Source organism: Phycodurus eques, chromosome 14 (assembly GCF_024500275.1).
Source record: "Phycodurus eques isolate BA_2022a chromosome 14, UOR_Pequ_1.1, whole genome shotgun sequence".
Classification (NCBI taxonomy): domain Eukaryota; kingdom Metazoa; phylum Chordata; class Actinopteri; order Syngnathiformes; family Syngnathidae; genus Phycodurus; species Phycodurus eques.
This window is the reverse complement of record NC_084538.1, coordinates 25,336,908-25,347,231: the sequence shown is the minus strand read 5'-3', so window position 1 is coordinate 25,347,231 and position 10,324 is coordinate 25,336,908. Positions and strand designations below refer to the sequence as shown.

The window sequence follows — 10,324 nt, the reverse complement described above, 5'->3', positions numbered from 1 at the left end:
GTCAAGCCGGACAATGGATGTTGCTCGCGACAGAACGCCACTGCAGACGCAGGTTCATTAAACACAGTCTTTACCAGACTTGGCTGGGAGTTAATATTTAAGAACTTTACATGAACGCCACTAGTGACTGTATTTCTGCAAAATTTAATGTCTGTTGTCGAATCTGTTGTCAACTGAACCAGATGAAATGTTTCACTCCACACCACACAAATGCCACCGTGCAAATATTACAGGGTTCTCACCAAATCACATAACACTTGAAACATTCGTTACAGGGATTAAAGAGGATGGGCGTGGGTCAATGCAAAGCGGGAAAATGGTCTCATTATCTTAAATCCAATAATTAATATTTGATTCCACTGGTTTTAAAGCACAAAACAATCACAAAACAAAATGGAAAATTAACACTCAGAGGCGGTCCAGCTCCCCTTTTTGTCCCGAAGGTGGTGTGAAAGGAAGGAGGGAGGGGGTAAACCAACCCCTTTTTGTCTCGCTCCGTTCCTGTGCTCTGGATCAGCTCGTCTCACCCGACCAATTTGCCGAAGACTGGCCCAGGCAGGACGCCCACCTCACCACGAGGTGGCGAGGACACATCGGACCATCCCTGACTGCAGAGCATACTGCATGCGCTTCGTGCTACGCTTTTTGGGGGCCTGAGCTAAAAAAATACACTGAATACAATCTGGATCATAATTGAATATTATTACCCTTTTGTGTTAACTGTGAAAGGAACACTATCACATAGAAGTGTCACGTACGTGGTTAGGGCGAGGGCGAGTAACGCAAGGCAAGAACATGGTGGACCCAATTGCAGGGAAGCAGGGAGGCAAGGCAGGAGTGCGGGAGTCTCAAAATAATATTTAATCTTCAAAAAAGGAAAATGACACCTGACAATGACATACCACAATGATAAAGACAACTGGCGACTGTGACATGGCAAAGACATGTGACAACGACAATGAACCGAGAAGAACTGAAAGAAACCAGGGAACTAAATACAAACAAATTGACGAGACAACGAGGAACACCTGGACAAGACACGAGTGGCTGGAGAGAGCTGATTGGTCGACACAACAACCTCATGAACACACAACCTCATGAACACACGACAAGCATGAAACACAGGAAAACATGCAACAAAACTAAACGCAACCCAAACCAAAACACAGACCATGACAAGAAGTGCTTCGTTCTTATTTAATTTATTATTTCGATTACCTGATTTGAGCAGAAGAAACTTGAATGATTCCTTGGAAACTTGAATGATTCCTTGAAAAAGAACTCAACAATTATGTGAATTACATCTTAGTACGATTTTCTGATTATTGGGGACAAGCACACACACAATGCTAGCTGTACCCGTCAGTACCAAACACTATATTACAATAATGAATACCGTATGAGTATAACACCACCAGAATCGCCTTTTGATTTTTCACAGTGCAAAGACAGCCCCGCTTTCGCAGATCATCAAAAAATTGAGATAGACTCTTGCTGTTCCTCCCCACGGAAATCTTTAGTAAAAGGCGAAAGATTTATGCGATTTGAAGAGAAACAAGAGTGAACTGCTTTGGTCACAGTGGAGCGGACTAGGTCATTGTCCGCCATGCCATTGTAACAGACGGTCTTAAATTCAAACAATTGGACTATTTTTTTTTTTCAACACAAATAAGAAAAATCCGCCTACATTTGACATACTCCAATATTCTCACCCTGTCACGCAAAAAGACAATGTTAACCTGTATAGACGGTTAGTTTTCCCGTTCTTTATCTAGATTGTCTACTGTTTTGACGCACAGCATTGTGGGAATATGAGTTTAAAGTCTCTTACGTCACAGGGACGCGAAGCAATTTATATAGCGCATTTCATACACGAGGTAACTCAACGTGCTTTACATGAGTGAAAGCATTTCAGCAACTAAAACTGCGTGCAGTGCAAGAAATATCATTTAAAAGAGGAAGTGCTCTAAAAAGCATGAGAAAAAAAAAGTTTTTAACTGGACTTAAAAACATGCACAGTTGGCATTAGCATTTCATTCGTGTATTCAGGACCTAAACAATTTAGTGATTTATCGACCAGTAACAGAACTTTAAAATCTATTCTACAGCCAACTGGGAGCCAGTGGAAAGACTTTAGAATTGGAGTAATATGCTAATGCTAATATGATCATTATGAAGACGAGACACGCAAGCTCGCTGTAACAGCTCGGCTAACCAACGTGCCGACTTAGTGGCCACATTGGGGAGGTTGACGTTCCCATTGCTTAGCTTTTTCTTCAATAATAATAATAACAATAATAATCATAACAACACCAGATTAAACCTATGGCGCTTTTCAAGACGCTCAAATACACTTTCCACTGATTGGATAACAACAACACCAAGGTGGGTGAATGTGTTGAGTGAAGGTGAGTCTCAGGGATGGATCATTAACTGAAGAAGAAGGCGCTTGAATGACTGTGAAAATGAACTGAACGCGAGCGAATGAGTACACTCAAACACTCGTCGGTACCGGGAACATAGTACCATGCTTAATTAACCCTGGTTGAACCACCTTCTCGCAAGTCATTCGCACGCACGCTATGTCAAGCGACGGTGTCGCCATGAACACGTGAACAACCATACACACAACCGGCAAGCCGGAACATACGCTAGATGAAACGCTGCTGTGTGCTAATACATGAAGAAATATGCTTCTTATTTGCGAATTTCAGTTTAAATTGAGACAGTAAATGGATACCCATCATGCACAGCGGCATCGACACACGAGAAAATACATTGTAAGTGGGGTCATTCACACCCAGAAACATATAATCCACCCATTCGGGTTTAAGAGAGACCAATGATTTGACTAATGAAAGAAAATCGAATGTAAACATAATTAGAAGTAGTACTTGACGAAAATAATGCATTCGTCGAGTCGAACGCCAGACACTAAAAAGACCCGGTTACAAGGATGTGCGTCTCAAAACGCTACTGCCACCTACTGACGCCGATTGCGCATGACACAGATACAATTGGATGTTTTTTTTTACGCAGGAAAGAGCCTCTATTCCATCTCCCAGCTCCAAATATCAATTTCATATATGGTCCGCGGATAGGGGACGTATCAGATATTAAACTGATGAGAACAGATCCGTTTTTCCCCCCTTTTGAGCAATTTTATTGGTACTGCCAACAGAATAATACATCAGCTCTTTAAGTAGGGAGCATAGTTTGATCTTTCACATCAATTAAACATTGAAATGAGGGCAAAATCAATTACAGAAGCCATAGAAAAGTTGTTTAAAATTCTACACGTACACATTTTAAGATGAATTCATTAACAATGAATAATCACCAAAACAATAAAAAGTCATTGTCCAATAGCGACACTTCTTGAGCCTTTACGTAAGAACGCTGAGATCTCCCAGGTGACCTGAACATCACTTTGGAATACGAGCGGTCAAATTAGGTAAAATGAACAAATTAGATGACAAAATTACATTTTCGCCATCAACAACTGAAACAAAATGTTAATACAGACTCCTCTGAGTTGTCAATCTCCTTCGAGTGACCAGTCATAGGATTTTAAGGAAGCAAAATTGGATATGATGTCATTCACATCAACAGGTAAAGCATGCCTTTCCTGAAGACTTACTATACTTAAGTATGACAACCAAACAAAATTTGTTTATGAATATGAATTTTCTTTTTCTATTGTTGTGTGTTGTCAAGTAATAATGGTTGATTATAGTTAAGTACCTCACAAGTGGTTGGTTTTGCTTTCACTCTGTGGTTTTTCGCATTAATTCTTGGGCAGGGCCCGCTTACTGTTTTGGGGGATACGTTGAAACGTTTCATGGAAAATATTCAAGGATTTTGACGTTTCTGGCATGTTTTTATTCGGTTATTAACGCTTACGACATGAGGAACAGCAACGTTGTGGAACTAAATTAGTGGAAGGGGTGTAATTCGCCTCCGCTGCGACAATGGGGCTAGAGTCCTAATGTCAGTTCCCAAAGCAGGAAACAGGAAGTATTGGAGCGAGGCAGAGCCATTGATTTCAAAATGTTGCGCAAACAGTTATTCAGCTCGTGGCCACAACATTATACCAACAACCTTTTTTTTAATTCCAAATAACTCATTATTTTCTTCGGTTGTGTAAGATTTAATACACGGCTAAAGATATGTCCGCATTCTATTGGTTCGACATGGACCACGTGACCAAGGAACATGAGCATCTGACAACATTCTTTCAATATAAACGTTGAAAAACAACACAGTTGACATTGGTTTCATAATTGTTGCTTAGCGAGTCCATATGTGACTCATCTGTGATTATGCCGTCGATATGTGCCACCATAACTTTGGCTTGTAGGCTGGAGAATGAGGTCGTCTTTTCGGGCGTTATGACGGCATCGCTTCTCGGCCTTTTGGCTAAGATCGAATGTAGTAGCTGTTCTTATCAGTTTAATATCCGATACGTACGGAGCCCCCCCTGGTGTCAAGGTATGAGAAAAATAAAGATCATTGATAATCTGTTTCCTCAATTGAGTAATCTGTACTCTCAGTTTTTAGCAATCCGTACCCTCAGTTTAACAAATGTCTGGGGCTCCGTATACCTACGTATATCTGTCAAGTGAAGTAAGTTCTATTTGGATGTTATATTCTTACTTATGTACTTACTTACTTATGTTTCAGAATTATTGATGGTCATGCTATTTAGGTATCGCTACAGCTTCTCGTTGAATTACAAATGTTCTTCTTTTTTCCTCAGATTGATTGCTACGCTGTCCATGCAATGACAGATCAGCAGCTGACAGAATATGTTCCCAAAATTGGAGACCGAATTGCAATACGTCAGTACTGAAGAAGAGAAGTGGCTGTGTTTGAAGGAACCAACACAACCATATCCAAAGCAACTGAATCTTTGATTTCAAAAATTAAACAAAAGCGGGGATCCAACAATGGCCTTACAGATGAGCGTGTGAAAACGCTTTCTGGCAATTCTAATGCCTCAAAAGAACAATGCAATTATCAAATGGGCCTATTTGAAGAGAATTAGGGCAGATTTGCGCAGGTGAGGCAGAGAAGAGGGGGAGGCACAAGAAATTTAAAGGCCCCAAAGAATACAACAATGTCAGAATGAATAGAAAGAGGCAAAACACGATTTTTTCCGGATGGAAAATCAAAACTAGGCAGGGAAAGTGATTTCGAATTTACAATGCGAGACTTCACCGAAGAAATGCTTCAGCCACAAACAACTTTAGGTGAGCAGTATGAAAAGCGAAAGGTGAAAACATTAAGACTTTATTTGCCATGCAAAAGGGTCTCTACTAATGATGTCCGTGGAAATGTTCTTCATGAACCACATGACACCTGTTCTGAGAGTTTGACTGCGTTGGAGGGAACAGCCAATGTGCTTACCTTGGACAGGGAAATTGCGGGAGCGGAAGGTGGACTCTGAACAGAGAACCAAATTGGTGATGAAGAAGTTATCATTGTTGACACGGATGCTGTCTTCAGACATACCTTTGCTGATTATGCCACTTATGATGTTGACGACCCCCTCGACGACACCGTCCCCATGGAGCTCTTAGAAGTGGAAAATTCACCTCCAACCCAAGAATCGCATCCACTTAAAGTAACAAAGCTTAAGCTGCCCAGGGGAAATGTTTTCACGGAGTTGAATACGGCCTTTCAAAATGGCAGCGTATCTGTTGATGAGCTGCTGGTGGAGATCGAAATGGTCCAACCCAATGGTTCAATGGAAAAGGGAGAAGACAATGGTGATTTGTTACGCGATGCATTAAGTGAGTACTGGGAGACATTCTTCACTAAATGCACCCATGGAGGCACAAGGAAGATACCGATGACACGACACGACATGAAAGACGAACGGGTTAACATAGCTAAAGTCATGGTCCCGGGATACAACGCGGTTCAGTATTTTCCCATAGCATTGGCCAAGCCCTTCATTTTGTATTGTCTCGGCCTTGAACTGATGGAGAAGGACCTGCTTTTGGCATTTTTAGACACAATTCCCTCTGAAGAAAAGGAAGTGGCTGGACAAGCAATGAATGATTTTCTGTCCGTCGCTGGATCTGAGGCGTGGATAGATTTCCTTGACACTCCTGAGGTTAAAGTTGTTGTCAATAAGGGGAATGTGAAGAAAACTTTGATTGAGGTGGCACATATAGAACTTGTTCAAGATCCTGCATATATTGCAGAGTGTTGGTCCAGTGTACTGAAGGAAGTGAAATTACCACTAGGAGGACTGGATGAAGTATATGCTGGCCTTACCCCGACACCAAGAAGAGTAACCAACATGTTACAGCATGAAAGCCTCAACATGAAGGAAATGCAGAGTTTCGAATATCTGAAAAAATTCATCAGGAGTTGCAATGAACGTCAGCTGAGGAAACTTCTTCGCTTTTGTACAGGTAATATTTTAATCTTTTCAATTCATTATAGTTCTGTAATTTGTTTTGACTCATTAAATATATTTAATATTGTTGACCTGAATTACCAAGGAGGATAATGATTTCGCTGGCATTTGTCAGTTGGTCTGTATGCAAATCACCTCAAAGTACAACATGGATTTGTCTTGAATTTTCAGACAAAGTGGGTATTATGATGGGGAACAAGTGATTATATTTGTGTATGTATCCAGATATTTATACTTCAAGTGTCAACTTTTTTCTGAAAATGCTTGATTCCTCAAGATGGACTCTTGGTGTGATGGGCACACGACATCTACTGGCCAGTGAGGATACCGTGTCAACTGATCAGGAAAACTGATATTTAATATTAATTAATATTTCATATTTAATTTGCCTCTATAGTGGCAAAAGTAATATATTAGTTTATGTCTGCCAATAGTTGACTTTGGAAGTCTTAAAATGGCATGTTATAGGCTCGTTAAAAACTTTGTTTTAGTGTGGGTCTATGCACATATAGTCAATTGATGGATACAGAACTAGCAAAACCAACAACGAGAGAGCATGAATTGAAAGTGATAGCCACATGGGTTCTCGAGTGTGGAGTGCTTTGTTTTTTGTGGTGTGGAACTAATATCTTTTTTTTTTTTTTGACCAAAGGTGCAGATCTTTTAGTTGCTCAGAAGATCTCTGTGCGATTCTTCGAGCCAGAGAACCCATTTACAAGGAGACCAATGTCACATACGTGTGGCTGTGTTCTGGAGTTGCCCAACAACTATGGGTCCTACCCTGAGTTGGCAGAGGAGTTTGATAGTATACTTAATGCAAACATGTGAGTGATGGACATCATTTAGTTTTCATTGTAACACAACATCTTTGTTCCCCTATCTATCTGAAGGATAGCAAGTTAAGACAGCTGTTCTTTTAGCTGTATTTTAATTTAAATAGTTAGAAACCTTTGATAAACCCAGATACTGTTGCATTTGATGGACAGTTTGGTAGCTACCTTATCCAGAATGTGTTTTTGGGTCTTTTATAATCTACTGTGGTATGACCAGATGATTATTTTTGGCTGATTATGCACTTTTATGTGGTACATTGTTATATACACTTGCGCTGAAAGTTGGGTCAAACACCTCTATTCATACCAGCCAGAGTGTCTATTTGTTTACACTGAGTTGACATTGTTTACATTACATTTGCACATTGTTTTTGACAAAAGAAGCACTTTTGGTGTGGTTACACACAACTTTAACTGCTATTGTCATGCAAGTTTTAAGTACTTTTTTCCCCTCCTTTTATAAAACCGTTCTGCTGCTCTTACTGCAAGTTTTTATGCAATGTACTATGCATATTTTCATAAAGCAGGTTTCAGGGTAATACTGTGTGTTGCATTAGCATGGTGCCTTGTGGTACACTGATTGTATAAAAATAAAGCCAAATTCACTCAGATATTGTAGATATTGTCTACAGTCTACAGTTTTAAGGTCATCACCTTGTTACGGCCTGATTTACCAACTTGCATTTGCGTAAATTTGACCACCTCGTTTCACTTGGTCATTGCGCCATCCTTCCAGAAATGTGCAGTATACTGAGGATAACCTAAGGATCAAAATACAGTTCGTACTCAAGCTGGTTTAGCTACCTGAACCAGTTGGTTTTATTCTTTAAACTTATTTTAATTACCACACACATTTATAGATAGCAGCAGACTTAAATGTTAACCATTAGTGATTGTGACATGTTGTCTGAATTACTCACTGCATGCCTGATGGAGGTTTATAGCTACATATTTTTATCACAAAGATGTGTATACATCAGCAATTTGGGTGGCAATATCAAGGCAAATACACGTAATAATGATGTAATAGAATATATACAATGAAAAGTATGCTGTGAAATTAACTGCAACAACAAAACATTTCATAACCCAAAAGAGCTGAAAGAAATTGAGAGAGAGATTCAATTCAGTTGGTATAATAAATGGTTAGACCGATGATATTTTTCCTTTCTGGATCTGGGATGTCCACCTGCTTTTTGAAATGATCATGTGGACTCCAAATATGGTAGGGGTTTTACATTCCGGTTGCTGGATTACAGAGGCAAATCAGGTGTTGTACCATCCAGAAGAGAGGATGCATGCATGTCATTTGGAGTTAAGAGGTACATACATTGGTTGGATGATATGACATGTTATAAATTGTATAGGACTTTAAAACCCTTTACACCTTTATCTACGAAGGCCTAAAAGTGAAATGAGCTCCTCTCTCAAGTAAAGGTAGTTGTCCATGGCCATATATCCATCGACTGGGACTTGAAGGTTGTTCTGTGCCATTATATGTGTACGGAGAGTGAACACATCAGCATCACATCAGCATCACAGGCAACATCATTGCGGTGGATGCAGTCACCTTCACATCTCATAAAGTCCTCCTCACCAACTTGGCACAAAAAAGTCCTGGGTGCCATACAGCTCAGGAACCATGAACATTGCATGAGGCCGACCATGAGGCACCCGCTCGTTCTTGGATGGACGAATCAGATGGCTGTTCCGCACTAACTTGGTGGAATCCAACTCATCCTACAGGGGTTACAAAAATAATTGTCATAACAAATTGGTTAACGGGACAATATATCATAAAAACTTAAAATTGACACCTTTTATTAAAGTAGCATCTAATTTAAGTGTACAATCGCACCTCTACTAATGTGGATGGATGCCTGCTGTAATCTTTTGGCAAAGTGAGAGTGAAGGAAAAAAACTCACAGCAGTTTCAACATCTTTCATAAAAACTTCACTGAGGTCAAACCAGCTTCCGTGTCCATATTGAGGTAAACGTGTACATTTTTATAAGTATACCGTAATCATAGTTGAAACAATGACTGTTCGAACAATTGACTGTTAGAGCACGACCATATTTGTGGCTAGACATAATCCTCTTTGTAATAGCAACCTATTTTAAAAAGTAGCATTTATTTACTTTCCAGTCAGCAGAGACTTGCATAGCCATCAGATCCAGACCAGGAGAGTAATGTCTGACATCTTAACAGTTCACCACTGACAACTCCATCCTTTTCAACTTTTCACCAAGGAACAGGCGCGCGCACACATACCCACTAGGTGGTGCTCAAGCACCTGCCCTTTTGCCCTGGGCAAAAAAAGTGCCCTTTGTTTGCTGTAGCCCCCCACCCATCAAATAAATAAATAAATAACCCTCTCTGTCCACAATTTTATCAAGTGATTTGAAATCTGATGGGCATTTATTTGAGTCCTTGGGAGAATTCCACATATGCTCCCACTTTGCCCCAGCCCCTCTCTTCTTCAAAAATCTGCCATTTGAACAGGGGTGTGTTGACTTTTTATATCCTTTGTAACCTCTCCTTACCTCTTTTTTAATAGTTGTATTATTGACTGTCTTTACTGTATTAACAGAAATAAACATGTCCTGTAAATTAAAAACATACATACCCATGCATCCATTTTCTGTACCGCTTCTCCTCACGTGGGTCGCGGGCGTGCTGGAGCCTATCCCAGCTATCTTCGGGCGAGAGGCGGGGTACACCCTGAACTGGTCACCAGCCAATCACAGGGCACATAGAAACAAACAACCATTCACACCTACGGGCAATTTAGAGTCTTCAATCACCCTAGCATGCATGTTTTTGGGATGTGGGAGGAAACCGGAGTTCCCGGAGAAAACCCACACAGGCACGGGGAGAACATGCAAACTCCACACAGGCGAGGCCGGGACATGAACCCCAGTCCTCAGAACTGTGAGGCAGATGTGCTAACCAGTCGTCCACCGCGCTGCCTACATACAATGAGTACGGAAAGTTTTCAGACCCCCTTAAATTTTTCACTCTTTGTTATATTGCAGCCATTTGTTAAAATAACTTTTCAT

General features: G+C 40.5%; 1 non-coding gene and 1 pseudogene across 1 annotated transcript; one reads left to right on the top strand and one right to left on the bottom strand.

The window, feature by feature from the left end:
• Positions 1 to 1,450: 1,450 nt before the first annotated feature.
• On the bottom strand, positions 1,451 to 1,564 carry LOC133413275 (U5 spliceosomal RNA). Its single transcript, XR_009769856.1, has one exon. It is a non-coding gene; the product is annotated as a U5 spliceosomal RNA (small nuclear RNA).
• Positions 1,565 to 4,399: 2,835 nt separating this feature from the next.
• LOC133413274 (U2 spliceosomal RNA) lies at positions 4,400 to 4,575 on the top strand (annotated as a pseudogene).
• Positions 4,576 to 10,324: the final 5,749 nt, after the last annotated feature.